The 25,385-nt window shown below is 43.3% G+C and overlaps 73 non-coding genes and 1 pseudogene across 73 annotated transcripts; all 74 read left to right on the forward strand.

The window, feature by feature from the left end:
- Positions 1-116: 116 nt before the first annotated feature.
- Positions 117-235, forward strand: LOC133786662 (5S ribosomal RNA). Its single transcript, XR_009871809.1, has one exon. It is a non-coding gene; the product is annotated as a 5S ribosomal RNA (ribosomal RNA).
- Positions 236-463: 228 nt separating this feature from the next.
- LOC133786280 (5S ribosomal RNA) lies at positions 464-582 on the forward strand. Its single transcript, XR_009871448.1, has one exon. It is a non-coding gene; the product is annotated as a 5S ribosomal RNA (ribosomal RNA).
- Positions 583-809: 227 nt separating this feature from the next.
- Positions 810-928, forward strand: LOC133787977 (5S ribosomal RNA). The gene has a single exon (XR_009872962.1). It is a non-coding gene; the product is annotated as a 5S ribosomal RNA (ribosomal RNA).
- A 224-nt stretch (positions 929-1,152) lies between these two features.
- LOC133786322 (5S ribosomal RNA) lies at positions 1,153-1,271 on the forward strand. Its single transcript, XR_009871487.1, has one exon. It is a non-coding gene; the product is annotated as a 5S ribosomal RNA (ribosomal RNA).
- Positions 1,272-1,495: 224 nt separating this feature from the next.
- Positions 1,496-1,614, forward strand: LOC133786311 (5S ribosomal RNA). Its single transcript, XR_009871477.1, has one exon. It is a non-coding gene; the product is annotated as a 5S ribosomal RNA (ribosomal RNA).
- A 226-nt stretch (positions 1,615-1,840) lies between these two features.
- Positions 1,841-1,959, forward strand: LOC133786573 (5S ribosomal RNA). The gene has a single exon (XR_009871726.1). It is a non-coding gene; the product is annotated as a 5S ribosomal RNA (ribosomal RNA).
- A 222-nt stretch (positions 1,960-2,181) lies between these two features.
- On the forward strand, positions 2,182-2,300 carry LOC133786733 (5S ribosomal RNA). Its single transcript, XR_009871878.1, has one exon. It is a non-coding gene; the product is annotated as a 5S ribosomal RNA (ribosomal RNA).
- A 224-nt stretch (positions 2,301-2,524) lies between these two features.
- LOC133786639 (5S ribosomal RNA) lies at positions 2,525-2,643 on the forward strand. Its single transcript, XR_009871787.1, has one exon. It is a non-coding gene; the product is annotated as a 5S ribosomal RNA (ribosomal RNA).
- Positions 2,644-2,865: 222 nt separating this feature from the next.
- Positions 2,866-2,984, forward strand: LOC133786271 (5S ribosomal RNA). Its single transcript, XR_009871439.1, has one exon. It is a non-coding gene; the product is annotated as a 5S ribosomal RNA (ribosomal RNA).
- A 226-nt stretch (positions 2,985-3,210) lies between these two features.
- Positions 3,211-3,329, forward strand: LOC133787990 (5S ribosomal RNA). The gene has a single exon (XR_009872974.1). It is a non-coding gene; the product is annotated as a 5S ribosomal RNA (ribosomal RNA).
- A 223-nt stretch (positions 3,330-3,552) lies between these two features.
- LOC133787866 (5S ribosomal RNA) lies at positions 3,553-3,671 on the forward strand. The gene has a single exon (XR_009872855.1). It is a non-coding gene; the product is annotated as a 5S ribosomal RNA (ribosomal RNA).
- Positions 3,672-3,892: 221 nt separating this feature from the next.
- Positions 3,893-4,011, forward strand: LOC133786602 (5S ribosomal RNA). The gene has a single exon (XR_009871752.1). It is a non-coding gene; the product is annotated as a 5S ribosomal RNA (ribosomal RNA).
- Positions 4,012-4,237: 226 nt separating this feature from the next.
- On the forward strand, positions 4,238-4,356 carry LOC133786446 (5S ribosomal RNA). Its single transcript, XR_009871606.1, has one exon. It is a non-coding gene; the product is annotated as a 5S ribosomal RNA (ribosomal RNA).
- Positions 4,357-4,584: 228 nt separating this feature from the next.
- Positions 4,585-4,703, forward strand: LOC133788098 (5S ribosomal RNA). The gene has a single exon (XR_009873076.1). It is a non-coding gene; the product is annotated as a 5S ribosomal RNA (ribosomal RNA).
- Positions 4,704-4,925: 222 nt separating this feature from the next.
- LOC133786473 (5S ribosomal RNA) lies at positions 4,926-5,044 on the forward strand. The gene has a single exon (XR_009871632.1). It is a non-coding gene; the product is annotated as a 5S ribosomal RNA (ribosomal RNA).
- Positions 5,045-5,268: 224 nt separating this feature from the next.
- LOC133786692 (5S ribosomal RNA) lies at positions 5,269-5,387 on the forward strand. Its single transcript, XR_009871837.1, has one exon. It is a non-coding gene; the product is annotated as a 5S ribosomal RNA (ribosomal RNA).
- Positions 5,388-5,610: 223 nt separating this feature from the next.
- Positions 5,611-5,729, forward strand: LOC133787927 (5S ribosomal RNA). Its single transcript, XR_009872914.1, has one exon. It is a non-coding gene; the product is annotated as a 5S ribosomal RNA (ribosomal RNA).
- Positions 5,730-5,950: 221 nt separating this feature from the next.
- On the forward strand, positions 5,951-6,069 carry LOC133788122 (5S ribosomal RNA). The gene has a single exon (XR_009873098.1). It is a non-coding gene; the product is annotated as a 5S ribosomal RNA (ribosomal RNA).
- Positions 6,070-6,295: 226 nt separating this feature from the next.
- Positions 6,296-6,414, forward strand: LOC133787106 (5S ribosomal RNA; annotated as a pseudogene).
- A 224-nt stretch (positions 6,415-6,638) lies between these two features.
- On the forward strand, positions 6,639-6,757 carry LOC133787883 (5S ribosomal RNA). The gene has a single exon (XR_009872871.1). It is a non-coding gene; the product is annotated as a 5S ribosomal RNA (ribosomal RNA).
- Positions 6,758-6,981: 224 nt separating this feature from the next.
- On the forward strand, positions 6,982-7,100 carry LOC133788168 (5S ribosomal RNA). Its single transcript, XR_009873142.1, has one exon. It is a non-coding gene; the product is annotated as a 5S ribosomal RNA (ribosomal RNA).
- A 220-nt stretch (positions 7,101-7,320) lies between these two features.
- LOC133786347 (5S ribosomal RNA) lies at positions 7,321-7,439 on the forward strand. The gene has a single exon (XR_009871511.1). It is a non-coding gene; the product is annotated as a 5S ribosomal RNA (ribosomal RNA).
- A 223-nt stretch (positions 7,440-7,662) lies between these two features.
- LOC133786978 (5S ribosomal RNA) lies at positions 7,663-7,781 on the forward strand. The gene has a single exon (XR_009872115.1). It is a non-coding gene; the product is annotated as a 5S ribosomal RNA (ribosomal RNA).
- Positions 7,782-8,005: 224 nt separating this feature from the next.
- On the forward strand, positions 8,006-8,124 carry LOC133787970 (5S ribosomal RNA). Its single transcript, XR_009872955.1, has one exon. It is a non-coding gene; the product is annotated as a 5S ribosomal RNA (ribosomal RNA).
- A 226-nt stretch (positions 8,125-8,350) lies between these two features.
- LOC133788061 (5S ribosomal RNA) lies at positions 8,351-8,469 on the forward strand. The gene has a single exon (XR_009873041.1). It is a non-coding gene; the product is annotated as a 5S ribosomal RNA (ribosomal RNA).
- A 225-nt stretch (positions 8,470-8,694) lies between these two features.
- LOC133786402 (5S ribosomal RNA) lies at positions 8,695-8,813 on the forward strand. Its single transcript, XR_009871565.1, has one exon. It is a non-coding gene; the product is annotated as a 5S ribosomal RNA (ribosomal RNA).
- Positions 8,814-9,037: 224 nt separating this feature from the next.
- LOC133787834 (5S ribosomal RNA) lies at positions 9,038-9,156 on the forward strand. Its single transcript, XR_009872825.1, has one exon. It is a non-coding gene; the product is annotated as a 5S ribosomal RNA (ribosomal RNA).
- Positions 9,157-9,380: 224 nt separating this feature from the next.
- Positions 9,381-9,499, forward strand: LOC133786392 (5S ribosomal RNA). The gene has a single exon (XR_009871556.1). It is a non-coding gene; the product is annotated as a 5S ribosomal RNA (ribosomal RNA).
- Positions 9,500-9,723: 224 nt separating this feature from the next.
- On the forward strand, positions 9,724-9,842 carry LOC133786859 (5S ribosomal RNA). Its single transcript, XR_009872000.1, has one exon. It is a non-coding gene; the product is annotated as a 5S ribosomal RNA (ribosomal RNA).
- Positions 9,843-10,068: 226 nt separating this feature from the next.
- Positions 10,069-10,187, forward strand: LOC133787885 (5S ribosomal RNA). The gene has a single exon (XR_009872873.1). It is a non-coding gene; the product is annotated as a 5S ribosomal RNA (ribosomal RNA).
- A 224-nt stretch (positions 10,188-10,411) lies between these two features.
- On the forward strand, positions 10,412-10,530 carry LOC133787994 (5S ribosomal RNA). The gene has a single exon (XR_009872978.1). It is a non-coding gene; the product is annotated as a 5S ribosomal RNA (ribosomal RNA).
- A 224-nt stretch (positions 10,531-10,754) lies between these two features.
- Positions 10,755-10,873, forward strand: LOC133786832 (5S ribosomal RNA). The gene has a single exon (XR_009871973.1). It is a non-coding gene; the product is annotated as a 5S ribosomal RNA (ribosomal RNA).
- Positions 10,874-11,099: 226 nt separating this feature from the next.
- On the forward strand, positions 11,100-11,218 carry LOC133786440 (5S ribosomal RNA). Its single transcript, XR_009871601.1, has one exon. It is a non-coding gene; the product is annotated as a 5S ribosomal RNA (ribosomal RNA).
- A 223-nt stretch (positions 11,219-11,441) lies between these two features.
- Positions 11,442-11,560, forward strand: LOC133786833 (5S ribosomal RNA). The gene has a single exon (XR_009871974.1). It is a non-coding gene; the product is annotated as a 5S ribosomal RNA (ribosomal RNA).
- Positions 11,561-11,785: 225 nt separating this feature from the next.
- On the forward strand, positions 11,786-11,904 carry LOC133786404 (5S ribosomal RNA). Its single transcript, XR_009871567.1, has one exon. It is a non-coding gene; the product is annotated as a 5S ribosomal RNA (ribosomal RNA).
- A 223-nt stretch (positions 11,905-12,127) lies between these two features.
- On the forward strand, positions 12,128-12,246 carry LOC133787846 (5S ribosomal RNA). The gene has a single exon (XR_009872836.1). It is a non-coding gene; the product is annotated as a 5S ribosomal RNA (ribosomal RNA).
- A 223-nt stretch (positions 12,247-12,469) lies between these two features.
- Positions 12,470-12,588, forward strand: LOC133786393 (5S ribosomal RNA). The gene has a single exon (XR_009871557.1). It is a non-coding gene; the product is annotated as a 5S ribosomal RNA (ribosomal RNA).
- A 225-nt stretch (positions 12,589-12,813) lies between these two features.
- Positions 12,814-12,932, forward strand: LOC133786974 (5S ribosomal RNA). Its single transcript, XR_009872111.1, has one exon. It is a non-coding gene; the product is annotated as a 5S ribosomal RNA (ribosomal RNA).
- A 225-nt stretch (positions 12,933-13,157) lies between these two features.
- On the forward strand, positions 13,158-13,276 carry LOC133786405 (5S ribosomal RNA). Its single transcript, XR_009871568.1, has one exon. It is a non-coding gene; the product is annotated as a 5S ribosomal RNA (ribosomal RNA).
- A 223-nt stretch (positions 13,277-13,499) lies between these two features.
- LOC133787226 (5S ribosomal RNA) lies at positions 13,500-13,618 on the forward strand. The gene has a single exon (XR_009872259.1). It is a non-coding gene; the product is annotated as a 5S ribosomal RNA (ribosomal RNA).
- A 223-nt stretch (positions 13,619-13,841) lies between these two features.
- Positions 13,842-13,960, forward strand: LOC133786394 (5S ribosomal RNA). Its single transcript, XR_009871558.1, has one exon. It is a non-coding gene; the product is annotated as a 5S ribosomal RNA (ribosomal RNA).
- A 225-nt stretch (positions 13,961-14,185) lies between these two features.
- Positions 14,186-14,304, forward strand: LOC133786975 (5S ribosomal RNA). Its single transcript, XR_009872112.1, has one exon. It is a non-coding gene; the product is annotated as a 5S ribosomal RNA (ribosomal RNA).
- A 225-nt stretch (positions 14,305-14,529) lies between these two features.
- Positions 14,530-14,648, forward strand: LOC133786406 (5S ribosomal RNA). Its single transcript, XR_009871569.1, has one exon. It is a non-coding gene; the product is annotated as a 5S ribosomal RNA (ribosomal RNA).
- A 223-nt stretch (positions 14,649-14,871) lies between these two features.
- Positions 14,872-14,990, forward strand: LOC133787857 (5S ribosomal RNA). The gene has a single exon (XR_009872847.1). It is a non-coding gene; the product is annotated as a 5S ribosomal RNA (ribosomal RNA).
- Positions 14,991-15,213: 223 nt separating this feature from the next.
- LOC133786395 (5S ribosomal RNA) lies at positions 15,214-15,332 on the forward strand. The gene has a single exon (XR_009871559.1). It is a non-coding gene; the product is annotated as a 5S ribosomal RNA (ribosomal RNA).
- Positions 15,333-15,557: 225 nt separating this feature from the next.
- LOC133786860 (5S ribosomal RNA) lies at positions 15,558-15,676 on the forward strand. Its single transcript, XR_009872001.1, has one exon. It is a non-coding gene; the product is annotated as a 5S ribosomal RNA (ribosomal RNA).
- Positions 15,677-15,902: 226 nt separating this feature from the next.
- Positions 15,903-16,021, forward strand: LOC133786407 (5S ribosomal RNA). The gene has a single exon (XR_009871570.1). It is a non-coding gene; the product is annotated as a 5S ribosomal RNA (ribosomal RNA).
- A 224-nt stretch (positions 16,022-16,245) lies between these two features.
- On the forward strand, positions 16,246-16,364 carry LOC133787869 (5S ribosomal RNA). The gene has a single exon (XR_009872858.1). It is a non-coding gene; the product is annotated as a 5S ribosomal RNA (ribosomal RNA).
- Positions 16,365-16,588: 224 nt separating this feature from the next.
- On the forward strand, positions 16,589-16,707 carry LOC133786588 (5S ribosomal RNA). The gene has a single exon (XR_009871740.1). It is a non-coding gene; the product is annotated as a 5S ribosomal RNA (ribosomal RNA).
- Positions 16,708-16,932: 225 nt separating this feature from the next.
- On the forward strand, positions 16,933-17,051 carry LOC133786862 (5S ribosomal RNA). Its single transcript, XR_009872003.1, has one exon. It is a non-coding gene; the product is annotated as a 5S ribosomal RNA (ribosomal RNA).
- A 226-nt stretch (positions 17,052-17,277) lies between these two features.
- On the forward strand, positions 17,278-17,396 carry LOC133787966 (5S ribosomal RNA). The gene has a single exon (XR_009872951.1). It is a non-coding gene; the product is annotated as a 5S ribosomal RNA (ribosomal RNA).
- A 224-nt stretch (positions 17,397-17,620) lies between these two features.
- On the forward strand, positions 17,621-17,739 carry LOC133787013 (5S ribosomal RNA). Its single transcript, XR_009872149.1, has one exon. It is a non-coding gene; the product is annotated as a 5S ribosomal RNA (ribosomal RNA).
- A 225-nt stretch (positions 17,740-17,964) lies between these two features.
- Positions 17,965-18,083, forward strand: LOC133787964 (5S ribosomal RNA). The gene has a single exon (XR_009872949.1). It is a non-coding gene; the product is annotated as a 5S ribosomal RNA (ribosomal RNA).
- Positions 18,084-18,307: 224 nt separating this feature from the next.
- On the forward strand, positions 18,308-18,426 carry LOC133788172 (5S ribosomal RNA). The gene has a single exon (XR_009873146.1). It is a non-coding gene; the product is annotated as a 5S ribosomal RNA (ribosomal RNA).
- Positions 18,427-18,651: 225 nt separating this feature from the next.
- LOC133786819 (5S ribosomal RNA) lies at positions 18,652-18,770 on the forward strand. The gene has a single exon (XR_009871961.1). It is a non-coding gene; the product is annotated as a 5S ribosomal RNA (ribosomal RNA).
- Positions 18,771-18,997: 227 nt separating this feature from the next.
- On the forward strand, positions 18,998-19,116 carry LOC133787967 (5S ribosomal RNA). The gene has a single exon (XR_009872952.1). It is a non-coding gene; the product is annotated as a 5S ribosomal RNA (ribosomal RNA).
- A 224-nt stretch (positions 19,117-19,340) lies between these two features.
- On the forward strand, positions 19,341-19,459 carry LOC133787014 (5S ribosomal RNA). The gene has a single exon (XR_009872150.1). It is a non-coding gene; the product is annotated as a 5S ribosomal RNA (ribosomal RNA).
- Positions 19,460-19,684: 225 nt separating this feature from the next.
- On the forward strand, positions 19,685-19,803 carry LOC133787965 (5S ribosomal RNA). The gene has a single exon (XR_009872950.1). It is a non-coding gene; the product is annotated as a 5S ribosomal RNA (ribosomal RNA).
- Positions 19,804-20,027: 224 nt separating this feature from the next.
- On the forward strand, positions 20,028-20,146 carry LOC133786597 (5S ribosomal RNA). Its single transcript, XR_009871748.1, has one exon. It is a non-coding gene; the product is annotated as a 5S ribosomal RNA (ribosomal RNA).
- Positions 20,147-20,371: 225 nt separating this feature from the next.
- Positions 20,372-20,490, forward strand: LOC133787650 (5S ribosomal RNA). Its single transcript, XR_009872656.1, has one exon. It is a non-coding gene; the product is annotated as a 5S ribosomal RNA (ribosomal RNA).
- Positions 20,491-20,711: 221 nt separating this feature from the next.
- LOC133787179 (5S ribosomal RNA) lies at positions 20,712-20,830 on the forward strand. The gene has a single exon (XR_009872227.1). It is a non-coding gene; the product is annotated as a 5S ribosomal RNA (ribosomal RNA).
- Positions 20,831-21,053: 223 nt separating this feature from the next.
- Positions 21,054-21,172, forward strand: LOC133788174 (5S ribosomal RNA). Its single transcript, XR_009873148.1, has one exon. It is a non-coding gene; the product is annotated as a 5S ribosomal RNA (ribosomal RNA).
- Positions 21,173-21,399: 227 nt separating this feature from the next.
- Positions 21,400-21,518, forward strand: LOC133787661 (5S ribosomal RNA). The gene has a single exon (XR_009872667.1). It is a non-coding gene; the product is annotated as a 5S ribosomal RNA (ribosomal RNA).
- Positions 21,519-21,739: 221 nt separating this feature from the next.
- On the forward strand, positions 21,740-21,858 carry LOC133786415 (5S ribosomal RNA). Its single transcript, XR_009871577.1, has one exon. It is a non-coding gene; the product is annotated as a 5S ribosomal RNA (ribosomal RNA).
- Positions 21,859-22,082: 224 nt separating this feature from the next.
- Positions 22,083-22,201, forward strand: LOC133786707 (5S ribosomal RNA). The gene has a single exon (XR_009871851.1). It is a non-coding gene; the product is annotated as a 5S ribosomal RNA (ribosomal RNA).
- Positions 22,202-22,427: 226 nt separating this feature from the next.
- LOC133786426 (5S ribosomal RNA) lies at positions 22,428-22,546 on the forward strand. The gene has a single exon (XR_009871588.1). It is a non-coding gene; the product is annotated as a 5S ribosomal RNA (ribosomal RNA).
- A 221-nt stretch (positions 22,547-22,767) lies between these two features.
- LOC133787922 (5S ribosomal RNA) lies at positions 22,768-22,886 on the forward strand. Its single transcript, XR_009872910.1, has one exon. It is a non-coding gene; the product is annotated as a 5S ribosomal RNA (ribosomal RNA).
- A 224-nt stretch (positions 22,887-23,110) lies between these two features.
- LOC133786364 (5S ribosomal RNA) lies at positions 23,111-23,229 on the forward strand. The gene has a single exon (XR_009871528.1). It is a non-coding gene; the product is annotated as a 5S ribosomal RNA (ribosomal RNA).
- A 225-nt stretch (positions 23,230-23,454) lies between these two features.
- LOC133786558 (5S ribosomal RNA) lies at positions 23,455-23,573 on the forward strand. The gene has a single exon (XR_009871712.1). It is a non-coding gene; the product is annotated as a 5S ribosomal RNA (ribosomal RNA).
- Positions 23,574-23,796: 223 nt separating this feature from the next.
- On the forward strand, positions 23,797-23,915 carry LOC133786654 (5S ribosomal RNA). Its single transcript, XR_009871801.1, has one exon. It is a non-coding gene; the product is annotated as a 5S ribosomal RNA (ribosomal RNA).
- A 223-nt stretch (positions 23,916-24,138) lies between these two features.
- On the forward strand, positions 24,139-24,257 carry LOC133786836 (5S ribosomal RNA). The gene has a single exon (XR_009871977.1). It is a non-coding gene; the product is annotated as a 5S ribosomal RNA (ribosomal RNA).
- A 226-nt stretch (positions 24,258-24,483) lies between these two features.
- On the forward strand, positions 24,484-24,602 carry LOC133786554 (5S ribosomal RNA). The gene has a single exon (XR_009871708.1). It is a non-coding gene; the product is annotated as a 5S ribosomal RNA (ribosomal RNA).
- Positions 24,603-24,823: 221 nt separating this feature from the next.
- Positions 24,824-24,942, forward strand: LOC133787272 (5S ribosomal RNA). Its single transcript, XR_009872302.1, has one exon. It is a non-coding gene; the product is annotated as a 5S ribosomal RNA (ribosomal RNA).
- A 224-nt stretch (positions 24,943-25,166) lies between these two features.
- On the forward strand, positions 25,167-25,285 carry LOC133786365 (5S ribosomal RNA). Its single transcript, XR_009871529.1, has one exon. It is a non-coding gene; the product is annotated as a 5S ribosomal RNA (ribosomal RNA).
- The last annotated feature ends 100 nt before the right edge of the window (positions 25,286-25,385 follow it).

A 25,385-nucleotide genomic window follows, 5' to 3' on the forward strand; every position in this document is an offset into this window, starting at 1 on the left:
GGGGTTAACACCGTGGTCACTAACAAGCAGCGAATAAGAAGTTCCTAGTTGATTCGTGGGAGAAAAGGGAGGAGACACGCGTTCGCTATAAATGATTATTGCGGACCAAACATTCCGGGTGCGATTATACCAGCACTAATGCACCGGATCCCATCGGAGCTCCGCAGTTATGCGTGCTTGGGCGAGAGTAGTACTAGGATGGGTGACCTCCTGGGAAGTCCTCATGTTGCACCCCTGAAAACATCTTTTTTTTTTTTTTTTTTGTTCTTGAAAAATCCACTTACGGCTCAAAAGTTTGTATTTTTTTTTTTAAATCTTTAAAGAGTCATTTATTCTGTTACCCTTGAGGGGTTAACACCGTGGTCACTAACAAGCAGCGAATAAAAAGTTCCTAGTTGATACGAGGGAGAAAAGGGAGGACACACTCTTTCGCTATAAATGAATATTGCAGACCAAACATTCTGGGTGTGATCATACCAGCACTAATGCACCGGATCCCATCAGAACTCCGCAGTTAAGCGTGCTTGGGCAAGAGTAGTACTAGGATGGGTGACCTCCTGGGAAGTCCTCGTGTGGCAACCCTGAAAACATCATTTTTTTTTTTTTTTTGTTTTTCAAAAATCCACTTACTTCTCAAAAGTTTGTATTTTCTGTTTTAAATCCTTAAAGAGTCATTTATTCCGTTTCCCTTTAGGTGTTAACACCGTGGTCACTAACAAGCAGCGAATAAGAAGTTCCTTGTTGATCCGAGGGAGAAAAGGGAGGACACACGCGTTCGCTATAAATGAATATTGCGGACCAAACATTCCGGGTGCGATCAAACCAGCACTAATGCACCGGATCCCATCAGAACTCCGCAGTTAAGCGTTCTTGGGCGAGAGTAGTACTAGGATGGGTCACCTCCTGGGAAGTCCTCGTGTTGCACCCCTGAAAACATCATTTTTTTTTTTTTGTTCTTCAAAAATCCACTTACGGCTCAAAAGTTTGTATTTTCTGTTTTAAATCTTTAAAGAGTCATTTATTCCGTTTCCCTTGAGGGGTTAACACCGTGGTCACTAACAAGCAGCGAATAAGAAGTTCCTAGTCGATCAGAGGGAGAAAAGGGAGGAAACTCGCGTTCACTATAAATGAATATTGCAGACCAAACATTTCGGGTGCGATCATACCAGCACTAATGCACCGGATCCCATCAGAACTCCGCAGTTAAGCGTGCTTGGGCGAGAGTAGTACTAGGATGGGTTACCTCATGGGAAGTCCCCGTGTTGCACCCCTGAAAACATCATTTTTTTTTTTTTGTTCTTCAAAAATCCACTTACGGCTCAAAAGTTTGTATTTTCTGTTTTAAATCTTTAAAGAGTCATTTATTCCGTTTCCCTTGAGGGGTTAACACCGTGGTCACTAACAAGCAGCGAATAAGAAGTTCCTAGACGATCCGAGGGAGAAAAGGGAGTACACTCGCGTTCGCTATAAATGAATATTGCGGACCAAACATTCCGGGTGCGATCATACCTGCACTAATGCACCGGATCCAATCAGAACTCCGCAGTTAAGCGTGCTTGGGCGAGAGTAGTACTAGGATGCGTGACCTCCTGGGAAGTCCTCGTGTTGCACCCCTGAAAACATCATTTTTTTTTTTTTCTGTTCTTCAAAAACCCACTTAGGGCTCAAAAGTTTGTATTTTCTGTTTTAAATCTTTAAAGAGTCATTTATTCCGTTTCCCTTGAGGGGTTAACACCGTGCTCACTAACAAGCAGCGAATAAGAAGTTCCTAGTTGATCCGAGGGAGAAAAGGGAGGACACACGCGTTCGCTATAAATGAATATTGCGGACCGAACATTCCGGGTGCGATCATACCAGCACTAATGCACCGGATCCCATCAGAACCCTGCAGTTAAGCGTACTTGGGCAAGAGTAGTACTAGGATGGGTGACCTCCTGGGAAGTCCTCGTGTTGCACCCCTGAAAACATCATTTTTTTTTTTGTTCTTCAAAAATCCACTTACGTCTCAAAAGTTTGTATTTTCTGTTTTAAATCATTAAAGAGTCATTTATTCCGTTTCCCTTTAGGGGTTAACACCGTGGTCACTAACAAGCAGCGAATAAGAAGTTCCTAGTTGATCCGAGGGAGAAAAAGGAGGACACACGCCTTCGCTATAAATGAATATTGCGGTCCAAACATTCCGGGTGCGATCATACCAGCACTAATGCACCGGATCCCATCAGAACTCCGCAGTTAAGCGCGTTTGGGCGAGAGTAGTGCTAGGATGGGTGACCTCCTGGGAAGTCCTCCTGTTGCACCCCTGAAAACATCATTTTTTTTTTTTTGTTCTTCAAAAATCCACTTATGGCTCAAAATTTTGTATTTTCTGTTTTAACTCTTTGAAGAGTCATTTATTCCGTTTCCCTTGAGGGTTTAACACCATGGTCACTAACAAGCAGCGAATAAGAAGTTCCTAGTTGATCCGAGGGAGAAAACGGAGGACACACGCGTTCTCTATAAATGAATATTGCGGACCAAACATTCCGGGTCCGATCATACCAGTACTAATCCACCGGATCCCATCAGAACTCTGCAGTTAAACGTGCTTGGGCGAGAGTAGTACTAGGATGGGTGACCTCCTGAGAAGTACTCGTGTTGCACCCCTGAAAACATCATTTTTTTTTTTGTTTTTCAAAAACCCACTTACGGCTCAAAAGTTTGTATTTTCTGTTTTAAATCTTGAAAGAGACATTTATTCTGTTTCCCTTGAGGGGTTAACACCGTGGTCACTAACAAGCAGCGAATAAGAAGTTCCTAGTTGATCCGAGGGAGAAAAAGGAGGACGCACGCGTTTGCTATTAATGAATATTGCGGACCAAACATTCCGGGTTCTATCATACCAGCACTAATGCACCGGATCCCATCAGAACTCCGCAGTTAAGCGTGCTTGGGCGAGAGTAGTACTAGGTTGGGTGACCTCTTGGGAAGTCCTCGTGTTGCACCCCTGAAAAACATCATTTTTTTTTTTTTTGTTCTTCAAAAATCCACTTACGGCTCAAAAGTTTGTATTTTCTGTTTTAAATCTTGAAAGAGACATTTATTCTGTTTCCCTTGAGGGGTTAACACCGTGGTCACTAACAAGCAGCGAATAAGAAGTTCCTAGTTGATCCGAGGGAGAAAATGGAGGACACACGCGTTCGCTATAAATGAATATTGCGGAACATACATCCCGGGTGCGATCATACCGGCACTAATGCACCGGATCCCATCAGAACTCCGCAGTTAAGCGTGTTTGGGCGAGAGTAGTACTAGGATGGGTGACCTCCTGGGAAGTCCTCCTGTTGCACCCCTGAAAACATCATTTTTTTTTTTTGTTCTTCAAAAATCCACTTATGGCTCAAAATTTTGTATTTTCTGTTTTAACTCTTTGAAGAGTCATTTATTCCGTTTCCCTTGAGGGGTTAACACCATGGTCACTAACAAGCAGCGTATAAGAAGTTCCTAGTTGATCCGAGGGAGAAAACGAAGGACACACGCGTTCTCTATAAATGAATATTGCGGACCAAACATTCCGGGTGCGATCATACCAGTACTAATCCACCGGATCCCATCAGAACTCTGCAGTTAAGCGTGCTTGGGCGAGAGTAGTACTAGGATGGGTGACCTCCTGAGAAGTCCTCGTGTTGCACCCCTGAAAACATCATTTTTTTTTTGTTCTTCAAAAACCCACTTACGGCTCAAAAGTTTGTATTTTCTGTTTTAAATCTTGAAAGAGACATTTATTCTGTTTCCCTTGAGGGGTTAACACCGTGGTCACTAACAAGCAGCGAATAAGAAGTTCCTAGTTGATCCGAGGGAGAAAAAGGAGGACGCACGCGTTTGCTATTAATGAATATTGCGGACCAAACATTCCGGGTTCTATCATACCAGAACTAATGCACCGGATCCCATCAGAACTCCGCAGTTAAGCGTGCTTGGGCGAGAGTAGTACTAGGTTGGGTGACCTCTTGGGAAGTCCTCGTGTTGCACCCCTGAAAAACATCATTTTATTTTTTTTTGTTCTTCAAAAATCCACTTACGGCTCAAAAGTTTGTATTTTCTGTTTTAAATCTTGAAAGAGACATTTATTATGTTTCCCTTGAGGGGTTAACACCGTGGTCACTAACAAGCAGCGAATAAGAAGTTCCTAGTTGATCCGAGGGAGAAAAGGGAGGACACACGCGTTTGCTATTAATGAATATTGCGGACCAAACATTCCGGGTTCTTTCATACCAGCACTAATGCACCGGATCCCATCAGAACTCCGCAGTTAAGCGTGCTTGGGCGAGAGTAGTACTAGGTTGGGTGACCACCTGGGAAGTCCTCGTGTTGCACCCCTGAAAACATAATTTTTTTTTTTTTTTTTGTTCTTCAAAAATCCAATTACGGCTCAAAAGTTTGTATTTTCTGTTTCAAATCTTTAAAGAGTCATTTATTCTGTTTCCCTTGAGGGGTTAACACCGTGGTCACTAACAAGCAGCGAATAAGAAGTTCCTAGTTGATCCGAAGGAGAAAAGGGAGGACACACGCGTTTGCTATAAATGAATATTGCGAACCAAACATTCCGGGTGCGATCATACCGGCACTAATGCACCGGATCCCATCTGAACTCCGCAGTTAAGCGTGTTTGGGCGAGAATAGTACTAGGATGGGTGACATCCTGGGAAGTCCTCGTGTTGCACCCCTGAAAACATCATTTTTTTTTTTGTTCTTCAAAAATCCACTTATGGCTCAAAAGTTTGTATTTTCTATTTTAACTCTTTAAAGAGTCATTTATTGCGTTTCCCTTGAGGGGTTAACACCGTGGTCACTAACAAGCAGCGAATAAGAAGTTCCTAGTTGATCCGAGGGAGAAAAGGGAGGACACACGCGTTCTCTATTAATGAATATTGCGGACCAAACATTACGGGTGCGATCAAACCAGCACTAATGCACCGGATCCCATCAGAACTCCGCAGTTAAGCGTGCTTGGGCGAGAGTAGTACTAGGATGGGTGACCTCCTTGGAAGTCCTCATGTTGCACCACTGAAAACATCATTTTTTTTTTTTTGTTCTTCAAAAATGCACTTACGTCTCAAAAGTTTGTATTTTATGTTTTAAATCTTTAAAGGGTCATTTATTCTGTTTCGCTTGAGGGGTTAACACCGTGGTCACTAACAAGCAGCGAATAAGAAGTTCCTAGACGATCCGAGGGAGAAAAGATAGGACACACGCGTTCGCTATAAATGAATATTGCGGACCAAACATTCTGGGTGCGATCATACCAGCACTAATGCACCGAATCCCATCAGAACTCCGCAGATAAGCGTGCTTGGGCGAGAGTAGTATTAGGATGGGTGACCTCCTGGGAAGTCCTCGTGTAGCATCCCTGAAAACCACATTTTTTTTTTTTGTTCTTCAAAAACCCACTTACGGTTCAAAAGTTTGTAATTTCTGTTTTAAATCTTTAAAGAGACATTTATTCTGTTTCCCTTGAAGGGTTAACACCGTGGTCACTAAAAAGCAGCGAATAAGAAGTTCCTAGATGATCCAAGGCAGAAATGGGAGGACACACGCGTTCGCTATAAATGAATATTGCGGACCAAACATTCCGGGTGCGATCATACCTGCACTAATGCACCGGATCCCATCAGAACTCCGCAGTTAAGCGTGCTTGGGCGAGAGTAGTACTAGGATGGGTGACCTCCTGGGAAGTCCTTGTGTTGCACCCCTGAAAACATTTTTTTTTTTTTGTTCTTCAAAAACCCACTTACGGCTCAAAAGTTTGTATTTTCTGTTTCAAATCTTTAAAGAGTCATTTATTCCGTTTCCCTTGAGGGGTTAACACCGTGGTCACTAAGAAGCAGCGAATAATAAGTTCCTAGTTGATCCGAGGGAGAAAAGGGAGGACACACGCGTTCGCTATAAATGAATATTGCTGACCAAATATTCCGGGTGCGATCATACCAGCACTAATGCACAGGATCCCATCAGAACTTCGCAGTTAAGCATGCTTGGGCGAGAGTAGTACTAGGATGGGTGACCTCCTGGGAAGTCCTCGTGTTGCACCCCTGAAAACATCATTTTTTTTTTTTTTTGTTCTTCAAAAACTTACTTACGGCTCACAAGTTTGTATTTTCTGTTTTAAATCTTGAAAGAGACATTTATTCTGTTTCCCTTGAGGGGTTAACACCGTGGTCACTAACAAGCAGCGAATAAGAAGTTCCTAGTTGATCCGAGGGAGAAAAGGGAGGACACACGCTTTCGCTATAAATGAATATTGCGAACCAAACATTCCGGGTACGATCATACTAGCACTAATGCACCGGATCCCATCAGAACTCAGCAGTTAGGCGTGTTTGGGCGAGAATTGTACTAGGATGGGTGACCTCCTGGGAAGTCCTCATGTTGCACCCCTGAAAACATCATTTTTTTTTTTCTGTTCTTCAAAAATCCACTTATGGCTCAAAAGTTTGTTTTTTCTGTTTTAACTCTTTGAAGAGTCATTTATTCCGTTTCCCTTGAGGGGTTAACACCGTGGTCACTAACAAGCAGCGAATAAGAAGTTCCTAGTTGATCCGAGGGAGAAAAGGGAGGACACACGCGTTCTCTATAAATGAATATTGCGGACCAAATATTCCGGGTGCAATCATACCAGTACTAATCCACCGGATCCCATCAGAACTCTGCAGTTAAGCGTGCTTGGGCGAGAGTAGTACTAGGATGGGTGACCTCCTGAGAAGTCCTCGTGTTGCACCCCTGAAAACATCATTTTTTTTTTTTTGTTCTTCAAAAACCCTCTTACGGCTCAAAAGTTTGTATTTTCTGTTTTAAATCTTGAAAGAGACATTTATTTTGTTTCCCTTGAGGGGTTAACACCGTGGTCACTAACAAGCAGCGAATAAGAAGTTCCTAGTAGATCCGAGGGAGAAAAGGGAGGACACACGCATTTGCTATAAATGAATATTGCGGACCAAACATTCCGGGTGCGAACATACCAGCACAAATGCACCGGATCCCATCAGAACTCCGCAGTTAAGCGTGCTTGGGCGAGAGTAGTACAAGGATGGGTGACCTCCTTGGAAGTCCTCGTGTTGCACCCCTGAAAACATCATTTTTTTTTTGTTCTTCAAAAATCCACTTACGGCTCAAATGTTTGTATTTTCTGTTTTAAATCTTTAAAGAGTCATTTATTCTGTTTCGCTTGAGGGGTTAACACCGTGGTCACTAACAGGCAGCGAATAAGAAGTTTCTAGACGATCCGAGGGAGAAAGATAGGACACACGCGTTCGCTATAAATGAATATTGCGAACCAAACATTCTGGGTGCGATCATACCAGCACTAATGCACCGAATCCCATCAGAACTCCGCAGATAAGCGTGCTTGGGCGAGAGTAGTACTAGGATGGGTGACCTCCTGGGAAGTCCTCGTGTAGCACCCCTGAAAACAACATTTTTTTTTTTTGTTCTTCAAAAACCCACTTACGGCTCAAAAGTTTGTAATTTCTGTTTTAAATCTTTAAAGAGACATTTAATCCGTTTCCCTTGAGGGGTTAACACCGTGGTCACTAACAAGCAGCGAATAAGAAGTTCCTAGATGATCCAAGGCAGAAATGGGAGGACACACGCGTTCGCTATAAATGAATATTGCGGACCAAACATTCCGGGTGCGATCATACCAGCACTAATGTACCGGATCCCATCAGAACTCAGCAGTTAGGCGTGTTTGGGCGAGAATTGTACTAGGATGGGTGACCTCCTGGGAAGTCCTCATGTTGCACCCCTGAAAACATCATTTTTTTTTTTCTGTTCTTCAAAAATCCACTTATGGCTCAAAAGTTTGTTTTTTCTGTTTTAACTCTTTGAAGAGTCATTTATTCCGTTTCCCTTGAGGGGTTAACACCGTGGTCACTAACAAGCAGCGAATAAGAAGTTCCTAGTTGATCCGAGGGAGAAAAGGGAGGACACACGCGTTCTCTATAAATGAATATTGCGGACCAAATATTCCGGGTGCGATCATACCAGTACTAATCCACCGGATCCCATCAGAACTCTGCAGTTAAGCGTGCTTGGGCGAGAGTAGTACTAGGATGGGTGACCTCCTGAGAAGTCCTCGTGTTGCACCCGTGACAACATCATTTTTTTTTTTTTTTGTTCTTCAAAAACCCTCTTACGGCTCAAAAGTTTGTATTTTCTGTTTTAAATCTTGAAAGAGACATTTATTTTGATTCCCTTGAGGGGTTAACACCGTGGTCACTAACAAGCAGCGAATAAGAAGTTCCTAGTTGATCCGAGGGAGAAAAGGGAGGACACACGCGTTCTCTATAAATGAATATTGCGGACCAAACATTCCGGGTGCGATCATACCTGCATTAATGCACCGGATCCCATCAGAACTCCGCAGTTAAGCGTTCTTGGGCGAGAGTAGTACTATGATGGGTGACCTCCTGGGAAGTCCTCGTGTTGCTCCCCTGAAAACATCATTTTTTTTTTTTTTGTTCTTCAAAAACCCACTTACGGCTCAAAAGTTTGTATTTTCAATTTTAAATCTTTAAAGAGTCATTTATTCCATTTCCCTTGAGGGGTTAACACCGTGGTCACTAACAAGCAGCGAATAAGAAGTTCCGAGTTGAGCCGAGGGTGAAATGGGAGGACACACGCGTTCGCTATAAATGAATAATGGGGACCAAACATTCCGGGTGCGATCATACCAGTACTAATCCACCGGATCCCATCAGAACTCTGCAGTTAATCGTGCGTGGGCGAGAGTAGTACTAGGATGGGTGACCTCCTGAGAAGTCCTCGTGTTGCACCCCTGAAAACATCATTTTTTTTTTTTTGTTCTTCAAAAACCCACTTACGGCTCAAAAGTTTGTATTTTCTGTTTTAAATCTTGAAAGAGACATTTATTCTATTTCCCTTGATGGGTAAACACCGTGGTCACAAACAAGCAGCGAATAAGAAGTTCCTAGTTGCTCCGAGGGAGAAAAGGGAGGACACACGCGTTTTCTATAAATGAATATTGCGGACCAAACATTCCGGGTGCGATCATACCAGCACTAATGCACCGGATCCCATCAGAACTCCGCAGTTAAGCGTGCTTGGGCGAGAGTAGTACTAGGATGGGTGACCTCCTGTGAAGTCCTCGTGTTGCACCCCTGAAAACATCATTTTTTTTTTTTTGTTCTTCAAAAACCCACTTACGGCTCAAAAGTTTGTATTTTCTGTTTTAAATCTTGAAAGAGACATTTATTCTGTTTCTCTTGAGGGGTTAACACCGTGGTCACTAACAAGCAGCGAATAAGAAGTTCCAAGTTGATCCGAGGGAGAAAAGGGAGGACACACGCTTTCGCTATATATGAATATAGCGGACCAAACATTCCGGGTGCGATCATACCAGCACTAATGCACCGGATCCCATCAGAACTCCGCAGTTAAGCATGCTTGGGCGAGAGAAGTATTAGGATGGGTGACCTCTTGGGAAGTCCTCGTGTAGCACCCCTAAAAACAACATTTTTTTTTTTTTGTTCTTCAAAAACCCACTTACGGCTCAAAAGCTTGTAATTTCTGTTTGAAATCTTTAAAGAGACATTTATTCTGTTTCCCTTGAGGGGTTAACACCGTGGTCACTAACATGCAGCGAATAAGAAGTTCCTAGATGATCCAAGGCAGAAATGGGAGGACACACGCGTTCGCTATAAATGAATATTGCGGACCAAACATTCCGGGTTCGATCATACCTGCACTAATGCACCGGATCCCATCAGAACTCCGCAGTTAAGCGTGCTTGGGCGAGAGTAGTATTAGGATGGGTGACCTCTTGGGATGTCCTCGTGTAGCACCCCCAAAAACAACATTTTTTTTTTTTTTTGTTCTTCAAAAACCCACTTACGGCTCAAAAGTTTGTAATTTCTATTTGAAATCTTTAAAGAGACATTTATTCCGTTTCCCTTGAGGGGTTAACACCGTGGTCACTAACAAGCAGCGAATAAGAAGTTCCTAGATGATCCAAGGCTGAAATGGGAGGACACACGCGTTCGCTATAAATGAATAATGGGGACCAAACATTCCGGGTGCGATCATACCAGTACTAATCCACCGGATCCCATCAGAACTCTGCAGTTAAGCGTGCTTGGGCGAGAGTAGTACTAGGATGGGTGACCTCCTGAGAAGTCCTCGTGTTGCACCCTTGAAAACATCATTTTTTTTTTTTTGTTCTTCAAAAACCCACTTACGGCTCAAAAGTTTGTATTTTCTGTTTGAAATCTTTAAAGAGTCATTTATTCCGTTTCCCTGGAGGGGTTAACACCGTGGTCACTAAGAAGCAGCGAATAAGAAGTTCCTAGTTGATCCGAGGGAGAAAAGGGAGGACACACGCGTTCGCTATAAATGAATATTGCGGACCAAACATTCCGGGTGCGATCATACCAGCACTAATGCACCGGATCCCATCAGAACTCCGTAGTTAAGCATGCTTGGGCGAGAGTAGCACTAGGATGGGTGACCTCCTGGGAAGTCCTCGTGTTGCACCCCTGAAAACATCATTTTTTTTTTTTTGTTCTTCAAAAACCCACTTACGGCTCAAAAGTTTGTATTTTCTGTTTTAAATCTTGAAAGAGACATTTATTCTGTTTCCCTTGAGGGGTTAACACCGTGGTCACTAACAAGCAGCGAATAAGAAGTTCCTAGTTGACCCGAGGGAGAAAAGGGAGGACACACGCTTTCGCTATAAATGAATATTGCGGACCAAACATTCCGGGTGCGATCATACCAGCACTAATGCACCGGATCCCATCAGAACTCCGCAGTTAAGCATGCTTGGGCGAGAGTAGTATTAGGATGGGTGACCTCTTGGGATGTCCTCGTGTAGCACACCCAAAAACAACATTTTTTTTTTTTTTTGTTCTTCAAAAACCCACTTACGGCTCAAAAGTTTGTAATTTCTATTTGAAATCTTTAAAGAGACATTTATTCCGTTTCCCTTGAGAGGTTAACACCGTGGTCACTAACAAGCAGCGAATTAGAAGTTCCTAGATGATCCAAGGCTGAAATGGGAGGACACACGCGTTCGCTATAAATGAATAATGGGGACCAAACATTCCGGGTGCGATCATACCAGTACTAATCCACCGGATCCCATCAGAACTCTGCAGTTAAGCGTGCTTGGGCGATAGTAGTACTAGGATGGGTGACCTCCTGAGAAGTCCTCGTGTTGCACCCTTGAAAACATCATTTTTTTTTTTTGTTCTTCAAAAACCCACTTACGGCTCAAAAGTTTGTATTTTCTGTTTTAAATCTTGAAAGAGACATTTATTCTGTTTCCCTTGAGGGGTTAACACCGTGGTCACTAACAAGCAGCGAATAAGAAGTTCCTAGTTGACCCGAGGGAGAAAAGGGAGGACACACGCTTTCGCTATAAATGAATATTGCGGACCAAACATTCCGGGTGCGATCATACCAGCACTAATGCACCGGATCCCATCAGAACTCCGCAGTTAAGCATGCTTGGGCGAGAGTAGTATTAGGATGGGTGACCTCTTGGGATGTCCTCGTGTAGCACACCCAAAAACAACATTTTTTTTTTTTTTGTTCTTCAAAAACCCACTTACGGCTCAAAAGTTTGTAATTTCTATTTGAAATCTTTAAAGAGACATTTATTCCGTTTCCCTTGAGGGGTTAACACCGTGGTCACTAACAAGCAGCGAATAAGAAGTTCCTAGATGATCCAAGGCAGAAATGGGAGGACACACGCGTTCGCTATAAATGAATAATGGGGACCAAACATTCCGGGTGCGATCATACCAGTACTAATCCACCGGATCCCATCAGAACTCTGCAGTTAATCGTGCGTGGGCGAGAGTAGTACTAGGATGGGTGACCTCCTGAGAAGTCCTCGTGTTGCACCCCTGAAAACATCATTTTTTTTTTTTGTTCTTCAAAAACCCACTTACGGCTCAAAAGTTTGTATTTTCTGTTTTAAATCTTGAAAGAGACATTTATTCTGTTTCCCTTGATGGGTAAACACCGTGGTCACAAACAAGCAGCGAATAAGAAGTTCCTAGTTGCTCCGAGGGAGAAAAGGGAGGACACACGCGTTTTCTATAAATGAATATTGCGGACCAAACATTCCGGGTGCGATCATACCAGCACTAATGCACCGGATCCCATCAGAACTCCGCAGTTAAGCGTGCTTGGGCGAGAGTAGTACTAGGATGGGTGACCTCCTGTGAAGTCCTCGTGTTGCACCCCTGAAAACATCATTTTTTTTTTTTGTTCTTCAAAAACCCACTTACGGCTCAAAAGTTTGTATTTTCTGTTTTAAATCTTGAAAGAGACATTTATTCTGTTTCTCTTGAGGGGTTAACACCGTGGTCACTAACAAGCAGCGAATAAGAAGTTCCAAGTTGATCCGAGGGAGAAAAGGGAGGACACACGCTTTCGCTATATATGAATATAGCGGACCAAACATTCCGGGTGCGATCATACCAGCACTAATGCACCGGATCCCATCAGAACTCCGCAGTTAAGCATGCTTGGGCGAGAGAAGTATTAGGATGGGTGACCTCTTGGGAAGTCCTCGTGTAGCACCCCTAAAAACAACATTTTTTTTTTTTTTGTTCTTCAAAAACCCACTTACGGCTCAAAAGTTTGTAATTTCTGTTTGAAATCTTTAAAGAGACATTTATTCTGTTTCCCTTGAGGGGTTAACACCGTGGTCACTAACATGCAGCGAATAAGAAGTTCCTAGATGATCCAAGGCAGAAATGGGAGGACACACGCGTTCGCTATAAATGAATATTGCGGACCAAACATTCCGGGTTCGATCATACCTGCACTAATGCACCGGATCCCATCAGAACTCCGCAGTTAAGCGTGCTTGGGCGAGAGTAGTATTAGGATGGGTGACCTCTTGGGATGTCCTCGTGTAGCACACCCAAAAACAACATTTTTTTTTTTTTTGTTCTTCAAAAACCCACTTACGGCTCAAAAGTTTGTAATTTCTATTTGAAATCTTTAAAGAGACATTTATTCCGTTTCCCTTGAGGGGTTAACACCGTGGTCACTAACAAGCAGCGAATAAGAAGTTCCTAGATGATCCAAGGCTGAAATGGGAGGACACACGCGTTCGCTATAAATGAATAATGGGGACCAAACATTCCGGGTGCGATCATACCAGTACTAATCCACCGGATCCCATCAGAACTCTGCAGTTAATCGTGCGTGGGCGAGAGTAGTACTAGGATGGGTGACCTCCTGAGAAGTCCTCGTGTTGCACCCCTGAAAACATCATTTTTTTTTTTTGTTCTTCAAAAACCCACTTACGGCTCAAAAGTTTGTATTTTCTGTTTTAAATCTTGAAAGAGACATTTATTCTGTTTCCCTTGATGGGTAAACACCGTGGTCACAAACAAGCAGCGAATAAGAAGTTCCTAGTTGCTCCGAGGGAGAAAAGGGAGGACACACGCGTTTTCTATAAATGAATATTGCGGACCAAACATTCCGGGTGCGATCATACCAGCACTAATGAACCGGATCCCATCAGAACTCCGCAGTTAAGCGTGCTTGGGCGAGAGTAGTACTAGGATGGGTGACCTCCTGTGAAGTCCTCGTGTTGCACCCCTGAAAACATCATTTTTTTTTTTTGTTCTTCAAAAACCCACTTACGGCTCAAAAGTTTGTATTTTCTGTTTTAAATCTTGAAAGAGACATTTATTCTGTTTCTCTTGAGGGGTTAACACCGTGGTCACTAACAAGCAGCGAATAAGAAGTTCCAAGTTGATCCGAGGGAGAAAAGGGAGGACACACGCTTTCGCTATATATGAATATAGCGGACCAAACATTCCGGGTGCGATCATACCAGCACTAATGCACCGGATCCCATCAGAACTCCGCAGTTAAGCATGCTTGGGCGAGAGAAGTATTAGGATGGGTGACCTCTTGGGAAGTCCTCGTGTAGCACCCCTAAAAACAACATTTTTTTTTTTTTTGTTCTTCAAAAACCCACTTACGGCTCAAAAGTTTGTAATTTCTGTTTGAAATATTTAAAGAGACATTTATTCTGTTTCCCTTGAGGGGTTAACACCGTGGTCACTAACATGCAGCGAATAAGAAGTTCCTAGATGATCCAAGGCAGAAATGGGAGGACACACGCGTTCGCTATAAATGAATATTGCGGACCAAACATTCCGGGTTCGATCATACCTGCACTAATGCACCGGATCCCATCAGAACTCCGCAGTTAAGCGTGCTTGGGCGAGAGTAGTATTAGGATGGGTGACCTCTTGGGATGTCCTCGTGTAGCACACCCAAAAACAACATTTTTTTTTTTTTTGTTCTTCAAAAACCCACTTACGGCTCAAAAGTTTGTAATTTCTATTTGAAATCTTTAAAGAGACATTTATTCCGTTTCCCTTGAGGGGTTAACACCGTGGTCACTAACAAGCAGCGAATAAGAAGTTCCTAGATGATCCAAGGCTGAAATGGGAGGACACACGCGTTCGCTATAAATGAATAATGGGGACCAAACATTCCGGGTGCGATCATACCAGTACTAATCCACCGGATCCCATCAGAACTCTGCAGTTAATCGTGCGTGGGCGAGAGTAGTACTAGGATGGGTGACCTCCTGAGAAGTCCTCGTGTTGCACCCCTGAAAACATCATTTTTTTTTTTTGTTCTTCAAAAACCCACTTACGGCTCAAAAGTTTGTATTTTCTGTTTTAAATCTTGAAAGAGACATTTATTCTGTTTCCCTTGATGGGTAAACACCGTGGTCACAAACAAGCAGCGAATAAGAAGTTCCTAGTTGCTCCGAGGGAGAAAAGGGAGGACACACGCGTTTTCTATAAATGAATATTGCGGACCAAACATTCCGGGTGCGATCATACCAGCACTAATGCACCGGATCCCATCAGAACTCCGCAGTTAAGCGTGCTTGGGCGAGAGTAGTACTAGGATGGGTGACCTCCTGTGAAGTCCTCGTGTTGCACCCCTGAAAACATCATTTTTTTTTTTTGTTCTTCAAAAACCCACTTACGGCTCAAAAGTTTGTATTTTCTGTTTTAAATCTTGAAAGAGACATTTATTATGTTTCTCTTGAGGGGTTAACACCGTGGTCACTAACAAGCAGCGAATAAGAAGTTCCAAGTTGATCCGAGGGAGAAAAGGGAGGACACACGCTTTCGCTATATATGAATATAGCGGACCAAACATTCCGGGTGCGATCATACCAGCACTAATGCACCGGATCCCATCAGAACTCCGCAGTTAAGCATGCTTGGGCGAGAGAAGTATTAGGATGGGTGACCTCTTGGGAAGTCCTCGTGTAGCACCCCTAAAAACAACATTTTTTTTTTTTTTGTTCTTCAAAAACCCACTTACGGCTCAAAAGTTTGTAATTTCTGTTTGAAATCTTTAAAGAGACATTTATTCTGTTTCCCTTGAGGGGTTAACACCGTGGTCACTAACATGCAGCGAATAAGAAGTTCCTAGATGATCCAAGGCAGAAATGGGAGGACACACGCGTTCGCTATAAATGAATATTGCGGACCAAACATTCCGGGTTCGATCATACCTGCACTAATGCACCGGATCCCATCAGAACTCCGCAGTTAAGCGTGCTTGGGCGAGAGTAGTATTAGGATGGGTGACCTCTTGGGATGTCCTCGTGTAGCACCCCCAAAAACAACATTTTTTTTTTTTTTTTTTCTTCAAAAACCCACTTACGGCTCAAAAGTTTGTAATTTCTATTTGAAATCTTTAAAGAGACATTTATTCCGTTTCCCTTGAGGGGTTAACACCGTGGTCACTAACAAGCAGCGAATAAGAAGTTCCTAGATGATCCAAGGCTGAAATGGGAGGACACACGCGTTCGCTATAAATGAATAATGGGGACCAAACATTCCGGGTGCGATCATACCAGTACTAATCCACCGGATCCCATCAGAACTCTGCAGTTAATCGTGCGTGGGCGAGAGTAGTACTAGGATGGGTGACCTCCTGAGAAGTCCTCGTGTTGCACCCCTGAAAACATCATTTTTTTTTTTTTGTTCTTCAAAAACCCACTTACGGCTCAAAAGTTTGTATTTTCTGTTTTAAATCTTGAAAGAGACATTTATTCTGTTTCCCTTGATGGGTAAACACCGTGGTCACAAACAAGCAGCGAATAAGAAGTTCCTAGTTGCTCCGAGGGAGAAAAGGGAGGACACACGCGTTTGCTATAAATGAATATTGCGGACCAAACATTCCGGGTGCGATCATACCAGCACTAATGCACCGGATCCCATCAGAACTCCGCAGTTAAGCGTGCTTGGGCGAGAGTAGTACTAGGATGGGTGACCTCCTGTGAAGTCCTCGTGTTGCACCCCTGAAAGCATCATTTTTTTTTTTTTGTTCTTCAAAAACCCACTTACGGCTCAAAAGTTTGTATTTTCTGTTTTAAATCTTGAAAGAGACATTTATTCTGTTTCTCTTGAGGGGTTAACACCGTGGTCACTAACAAGTAGCGAATAAGAAGTTCCAAGTTGATCCGAGGGAGAAAAGGGTGGACACACGCTTTCGCTATATATGAATATAGCGGACCAAACATTCCGGGTGCGATCATACCAGCACTAATGCACCGGATCCCATCAGAACTCCGCAGTAAAGCATGCTTGGGCGAGAGAAGTATTAGGATGGGTGACCTCTTGGGAAGTCCTCGTGTAGCACCCCTAAAAACAACATTTTTGTTTTTTTTGTTCTTCAAAAACCCACTTACGGCTCAAAAGTTTGTAATTTCTGTTTGAAATCTTTAAAGAGACATTTATTCTGTTTCCCTTGAGGGGTTAACACCGTGGTCACTAACATGCAGCGAATAAGAAGTTCCTAGATGATCCAAGGCAGAAATGGGAGGACACACGCGTTCGCTATAAATGAATATTGCGGACCAAACATTCCGGGTTCGATCATACCTGCACTAATGCACCGGATCCCATCAGAACTCCGCAGTTAAGCGTGCTTGGGCGAGAGTAGTATTAGGATGGGTGACCTCTTGGGATGTCCTCGTGTAGCACCCCCAAAAACAGCATTTTTTTTTTTTTTTGTTCTTCAAAAACCCACTTACGGCTCAAAAGTTTGTAATTTCTATTTGAAATCTTTAAAGAGACATTTATTCCGTTTCCCTTGAGGGGTTAACACCGTGGTCACTAACAAGCCGCGAATAAGAAGTTCCTAGATGATCCAAGGCTGAAATGGGAGGACACACGCGTTCGCTATAAATGAATAATGGGGACCAAACATTCCGGGTGCGATCATACCAGTACTAATCCACCGGATCCCATCAGAACTCTGCAGTTAAGCGTGCTTGGGCGAGAGTAGTACTAGGATGGGTGACCTCCTGTGAAGTCCTCGTGTTGCACCCTTGAAAACATCATTTTTTTTTTTTTGTTCTTCAAAAACCCACTTACGGCTCAAAAGTTTGTATTTTCTGTTTTAAATCTTGAAAGAGACATTTATTCTGTTTCCCTTGATGGGTAAACACCGTGGTCACAAACAAGCAGCGAATAAGAAGTTCCTAGTTGATCCGAGGGAGAAAAGGGAGGACACACGCTTTCGCTATAAATGAATATTGCGGACCAAACATTCTGGGTGCGATCATACCAGCACTAATGCACCGAATCCCATCAGAACTACGTAGATAAGCGTGGTTGGGCGAGAGTAGTATTAGGATGGGTGACCTCTTGGGAAGTCCTCGTGTAGCACCCCTAAAAACAACATTTTTTTTTTTTTTGTTCTTCAAAAACCCACTTACGGCTCAAAAGTTTGTAATTTCTGTTTGAAATCTTTAAAGAGACATTTATTCCGTTTCCCTTGAGGGGTTAACACCGTGGTCACTAACAAGCAGCGAATAAGAAGTTCCTAGATGATCCAAGGCAGAAATGGGAGGACACACGCGTTCGCTATAAATGAATATTGCGGACCAAACATTCCGGGTTCGATCATACCTGCACTAATGCACCGGATCCCATCAGAACTCCGTAGTTAAGCGTGCTTGGGCGAGAGTAGTACTAGGATGGGTGACCTCCTGTGAAGTCCTCGTGTTGCACCCCTGAAAACATCATTTTTTTTTTTTTGTTCTTCAAAAACCCACTTACGGCTCAAAAGTTTGTATTTTCTGTTTTAAATCTTGAAAGAGACATTTATTCTGTTTCTCTTGAGGGGTTAACACCGTGGTCACTAACAAGCAGCGAATAAGAAGTTCCAAGTTGATCCGAGGGAGAAAAGGGAGGACACACGCTTTCGCTATATATGAATATAGCGGACCAAACATTCCGGGTGCGATCATACCAGCACTAATGCACCGGATCCCATCAGAACTCCGCAGTTAAGCATGCTTGGGCGAGAGTAGTATTAGGATGGGTGACCTCTTGGGAAGTCCTCGTGTAGCACCCCTAAAAACAACATTTTTTTTTTTTTTGTTCTTCAAAAACCCACTTACGGCTCAAAAGTTTGTAATTTCTGTTTGAAATCTTTAAAGAGACATTTATTCTGTTTCCCTTGAGGGGTTAACACCGTGGTCACTAACATGCAGCGAATAAGAAGTTCCTAGATGATCCAAGGCAGAAATGGGAGGACACACGCGTTCGCTATAAATGAATATTGCGGACCAAACATTCCGGGTTCGATCATACCTGCACTAATGCACCGGATCCCATCAGAACTCCGCAGTTAAGCGTGCTTGGGCGAGAGTAGTATTAGGATGGGTGACCTCCTGGGATGTCCTCGTGTAGCACCCCCAAAAACAGCATTTTTTTTTTTTTTTTGTTCTTCAACAACCCACTTACGGCTCAAAAGTTTGTAATTTCTATTTGAAATCTTTAAAGAGACATTTATTCCGTTTCCCTTGAGGGGTTAACACCGTGGTCACTAACAAGCCGCGAATAAGAAGTTCCTAGATGATCCAAGGCTGAAATGGGAGGACACACGCGTTCGCTATAAATGAATAATGGGGACCAAACATTCCGGGTGCGATCATACCAGTACTAATCCACCGGATCCCATCAGAACTCTGCAGTTAAGCGTGCTTGGGCGAGAGTAGTACTAGGATGGGTGACCTCCTGTGAAGTCCTCGTGTTGCACCCTTGAAAACATCATTTTTTTTTTTTTGTTCTTCAAAAACCCACTTACGGCTCAAAAGTTTGTATTTTCTGTTTTAAATCTTGAAAGAGACATTTATTCTGTTTCCCTTGATGGGTAAACACCGTGGTCACAAACAAGCAGCGAATAAGAAGTTCCTAGTTGATCCGAGGGAGAAAAGGGAGGACACACGCTTTCGCTATAAATGAATATTGCGGACCAAACATTCTGGGTGCGATCATACCAGCACTAATGCACCGAATCCCATCAGAACTACGTAGATAAGCGTGGTTGGGCGAGAGTAGTATTAGGATGGGTGACCTCTTGGGAAGTCCTCGTGTAGCACCCCTAAAAACAACATTTTTTTTTTTTTTGTTCTTCAAAAACCCACTTACGGCTCAAAAGTTTGTAATTTCTGTTTGAAATCTTTAAAGAGACATTTATTCCGTTTCCCTTGAGGGGTTAACACCGTGGTTACTAACAAGCAGCGAATAAGAAGTTCCTAGATGATCCAAGGCAGAAATGGGAGGACACACGCGTTCGCTATAAATGAATATTGCGGACCAAACATTCCGGGTTCGATCATACCTGCACTAATGCACCGGATCCCATCAGAACTCCGTAGTTAAGCGTGCTTGGGCGAGAGTAGTACTAGGATGGGTGACCTCCTGTGAAGTCCTCGTGTTGCACCCCTGAAAACATCATTTTTTTTTTTTTGTTCTTCAAAAACCCACTTACGGCTCAAAAGTTTGTATTTTCTGTTTTAAATCTTGAAAGAGACATTTATTCTGTTTCTCTTGAGGGGTTAACACCGTGGTCACTAACAAGCAGCGAATAAGAAGTTCCAAGTTGATCCGAGGGAGAAAAGGGAGGACACACGCTTTCGCTATATATGAATATAGCGGACCAAACATTCCGGGTGCGATCATACCAGAACTAATGCACCGGATCCCATCAGAACTCCGCAGTTAAGCATGCTTGGGCGAGAGTAGTATTAGGATGGGTGACCTCTTGGGAAGTCCTCGTGTAGCACCCCTAAAAACAACATTTTTTTTTTTTTTGTTCTTCAAAAACCCACTTACGGCTCAAAAGTTTGTAATTTCTGTTTGAAATCTTTAAAGAGACATTTATTCTGTTTCCCTTGAGGGGTTAACACCGTGGTCACTAACATGCAGCGAATAAGAAGTTCCTAGATGATCCAAGGCAGAAATGGGAGGACACACGCGTTCGCTATAAATGAATATTGCGGACCAAACATTCCGGGTTCGATCATACCTGCACTAATGCACCGGATCCCATCAGAACTCCGCAGTTAAGCGTGCTTGGGCGAGAGTAGTACTAGGATGGGTGACCTCCTGGGAAGTCCTCGTGTTGCACCCCTGAAAACATTATTTTTTTTTTGTTCTTCAAAAACCCACTTACTGCTGAAAAGTTTGTATTTTCTGTTTCAAATCTTTAAAGAGTCATTTATTCCGTTTCCCTTGAGGGGTAAACACCGTGGTCACTAAGATGCAGCGAATAAGAAGTTCCTAGTTGATCCGAGGGAGAAAAGGGAGGACACACGCGTTTGCTATAAATGAATATTGCGGACCAAACATTCCGGGTGCGATCATACCAGCACTAATGCACCGGATCCCATCAGAACTCCGCAGTAAAGCATGCTTGGGCGAGAGTAGTACTAGGATGGGTGACCTCCTGGGAAGTCCTCGTGTTGCACCCCTGAAAACATCATTTTTTTTTTTTGTTCTTCAAAAACCCACTTACGGCTCAAAAGTTTGTAATTTCTGTTTTAAATCTTGAAAGAGACATTTATTCTGTTTCCCTTGAGGGGTTAACACCGTGGTCACTAACAAGCAGCGAATAAGAAGTTCCTAGTTGATCCGAGGTAGAAAAGGGAGGACACACGCTTTCGCTATAAATGAATATTGCGGACCAAACATTCCGGGTGCGATCATACCAGCACTAATGCACCGGATCCCATCAGAACTCCGCAGTTAAGCATGCTTGGGCGAGAGTAGTATTAGGATGGGTGACCTCTTGGGAAGTCCTCGTGTAGCACCCCTAAAAACAACATTTTTTTTTTTTTTTTGTTCTTCAAAAACCCACTTACGGCTCAAAAGTTTGTAATTTCTGTTTGAAATCTTTAAAGAGACATTTATTCCGTTTCCCTTGAGGGGTGAACACCGTGGTCACTAACAAGCAGCGAATAAGAAGTTCCTAGATGATCCAAGGCAGAAATGGGAGGACACACGCGTTCGCTATAAATGAATATTGCGGACCAAACATTCCGGGTTCGATCATACCTGCACTAATGCACCGGATCCCATCAGAACTCCGCAGTTAAGCGTGCTTGGGCGAGAGTAGTACTAGGATGGGTGACCTCCTGGGAAGTCCTCGTGTTGCACCCCTGAAAACATTATTGTTTTTTTGTTCTTCAAAAACCCACTTACTGCTCAAAAGTTTGTATTTTCTGTTTCAAATCTTTAAAGAGTCATTTATTCCGTTTCCCTTGAGGGGTTAACACCGTGGTCACTAAGAAGCAGCGAATAAGAAGTTCCTAGTTGATCCGAGGGAGAAAAGGGAGGACACACGCGTTCGCTATAAATGAATATTGCGGACCAAACATTCCGGGTGCGATCATACCAGCACTAATGCACCGGATCCCATCAGAACTCCGTAGTTAAGCATGCTTGGGCGAGAGTAGTACTAGGATGGGTGACCTCCTGGGAAGTCCTCGTGTTGCACCCCTGAAAACATCATTTTTTTTTTTTTGTTCTTCAAAAACCCACTTACGGCTCAAAAGTTTGTATTTTCTGTTTTAAATCTTGAAAGAGACATTTATTCTGTTTCCCTTGAGGGGTTAACACCGTGGTCACTAACAAGCAGCGAATAAGAAGTTCCTAGTTGACCCGAGGGAGAAAAGGGAGGACACACGCTTTCGCTATAAATGAATATTGCGGACCAAACATTCCGGGTGCGATCATACCAGCACTAATGCACCGGATCCCATCAGAACTCCGCAGTTAAGCATGCTTGGGCGAGAGTAGTATTAGGATGGGTGACCTCTTGGGATGTCCTCGTGTAGCACCCCCAAAAACAACATTTTTTTTTTTTTTTGTTCTTCAAAAACCCACTTACGGCTCAAAAGTTTGTAATTTCTATTTGAAATCTTTAAAGAGACATTTATTCCGTTTCCCTTGATGGGTTAACACCGTGGTCACTAACAAGCAGCGAATAAGAAGTTCCTAGATGATCCAAGGCTGAAATGGGAGGACACACGCGTTCGCTATAAATGAATAATGGGGACCAAACATTCCGGGTGCGATCATACCAGTACTAATCCACCGGATCCCATCAGAACTCCGCAGTTAAGCGTGCTTGGGCGAGAGTAGTACTAGGATGGGTGACCTCCTGGGAAGTCCTCGTGTTGCACCCCTGAAAACATTATTGTTTTTTTGTTCTTCAAAAACCCACTTACTGCTCAAAAGTTTGTATTTTCTGTTTCAAATCTTTAAAGAGTCATTTATTCCGTTTCCCTTTAGGGGTTAACACCGTGGTCACTAAGAAGCAGCGAATAAGAAGTTCCTAGTTGATCCGAGGGAGAAAAGGGAGGACACACGCGTTCGCTATAAATGAATATTGCGGACCAAACATTCCGGGTGCGATCATACCAGCACTAATGCACCGGATCCCATCAGAACTCCGTAGTTAAGCATGCTTGGGCGAGAGTAGTACTAGGATGGGTGACCTCCTGGGAAGTCCTCATGTTGCACCCCTGAAAACATCATTATTTTTTTTTTGTTCTGCAAAAATCCACTTATGGCTCAAAAGTTTGTATTTTCTGTTTGAACTCTTTGAAGAGTCATTTATTCCGTTTCCCTTGAGGGGTTAACACCGTGGCCACTAACAAGCAGCAAATAAGAAGTTCCTAGTTGATCCGAGGGAGAAAAGGGAGGACACACGCGTTCTCTATAAATGAATTTTGCGGACCAAATATTCCGGGTGCGATCATACCAGTACTATTCCACTGGATCCCATCAGAACTCTGCAGTTAAGCGTGCTTGGGCGAGAGTAGTACTAGGATGGGTGACCTCCTGAGAAGTCCTTGTGTTGCACCCCTGAAAACATCATTTTTTTTTTTTTTGTTCTTCAAAAACCCACTTACGGCTCAAAAGTTTGTATTTTCTGTTTTAAATCTTGAAAGAGACATTTATTCTGTTTCCCTTGAGGGGTTAACACCGTGGTCACTAACAAGCCGCGAATAAGAAGTTCCTAGTTGATCCGAGGGAGAAAAGGGAGGACACACGCGTTTGCTATAAATGAATATTGCGAACCAAACATTCCGGGTGCGATCATACCAGCACTAATGCACCGGATCCCATCAGATCTCCGCAGTTAAGCGTGCTTGGACGAGACTAGAACTAGGATGGGTGACCTCCTTGGAAGTCCTCGTGTTGCACCCCTGAAAACATCATTTTTTTTTTTTGTTCTTCAAAAATCCACTTACGGCTCAAAAGTTTGTATTTTCTGTTTCAAATCTTTAAAGAGTCATTTATTCCGTTTCCCTTGAGGGGTTAACACAGTGGTCACTAAGAAGCAGCGAATAAGAAGTTCCTAGTTGATCCGAGGGAGAAAAGGGAGGACACACGCGTTCGCTATAAATGAATATTGCGGACCAAACATTCCGGGTGCGATCATACCAGCACTATTGCACCGGATCCCATCAGAACTTCGCAGTTAAGCGTGCTTGGGCGAGACTAGAACTAGGATGGGTGACCTCCTTGGAAGTCCTCGTGTTGCACCCCTGAAAACATCATTTTTTTTTTTTGTTCTTCAAAAATCCACTTACGGCTCAAAAGTTTGTATTTTCTGTTTTAAATCATTAAAGAGTCATTTATTCTGTTTCGCTTGAGGGGTTAACACCGTGGTCACTAACAAGCAGCGAATAAGAAGTTCCTAGACGATCCGAGGGAGAAAAGATAGGACACAGGCGTACGCTATAAATGAATATTGCGGACCAAACATTCTGGGTGCGATCATACCAGCACTAATGCACCGAATCCCATCAGAACTACGCAGATAAGCGTGCTTGGGCGAGAGTAGTATTAGGATGGGTGACCTCTTGGGAAGTCCTCGTGTAGCACCTCTAAAAACAACATTTTTTTTTTTTTTTGTTCTTCAAAAACTCACTTACGGCTCAAAAGTTTGTAATTTCTGTTTGAAATCTTTAAAGAGACATTTATTCCGTTTCCCTTGGGGGGTTAACACCGTGGTCACTAACAAGCAGCGAATAAGAAGTTCCTAGATGATCCAAGGCAGAAATGGGAGGACACACGCGTTCGCTATAAATGAATATTGCGGACCAAACATTCCGGGTTCGATCATACCTGCACTAATGCACCAGATCCCATCAGAACTCCGCAGTTAAGCGTGCTTGGGCGAGAGTAGTACTAGGATGGGTGACCTCCTGGGAAGTCCTCGTGCTGCGCCCCTGAAAATATTATTTTTTTTTTGTTCTTCAAAAACCCACTTACTGCTCAAAAGTTTGTATTTTCTGTTTCAAATCTTTAAAGAGTCATTTATTCCGTTTCCCTTGAGGGGTTAACACCGTGGTCACTAAGAAGCAGCGAATAAGAAGTTCCTAGTTGATCCGAGGGAGAAAAGGGAGGACACACGCGTTCGCTATAAATGAATATTGCGGACCAAACATTCCGGGTGCGATCATACCAGCACTAATGCACCGGATCCCATCAGAACTCCGCAGTTAAGCATGCTTGGGCGAGAGTAGTACTAGGATGGGTGACCTCCTTGGAAGTCCTCGTGTTGCACCCCTGAAAACATCATTATTTTTTTTTTGTTCTGCAAAAATCCACTTATGGCTCAAAAGTTTGTATTTTCTGTTTGAACTCTTTGAAGAGTCATTTATTCCGTTTCCCTTGAGGGGTTAACACCGTGGCCACTAACAAGCAGCAAATAAGAAGTTCCTAGTTGATCCGAGGGAGAAAAGGGCGGACACACGCGTTCTCTATAAATGAATATTGCGGACCAAATATTCCGGGTGCGATCATACCAGTACTATTCCACTGGATCCCATCAGAACTCTGCAGTTAAGCGTGCTTGGGCGAGAGTAGTACTAGGATGGGTGACCTCCTGAGAAGTCCTTGTGTTGCACCCCTGAAAACATCATTTTTTTTTTTTTTGTTCTTCAAAAACCCACTTACGGCTCAAAAGTATGTTTTTTCTGTTTTAAATCTTGAAAGAGACATTTATTCTGT

This window comes from Humulus lupulus, chromosome 6 (genome assembly GCF_963169125.1).
Source record: "Humulus lupulus chromosome 6, drHumLupu1.1, whole genome shotgun sequence".
NCBI classification, from domain to species: domain Eukaryota; kingdom Viridiplantae; phylum Streptophyta; class Magnoliopsida; order Rosales; family Cannabaceae; genus Humulus; species Humulus lupulus.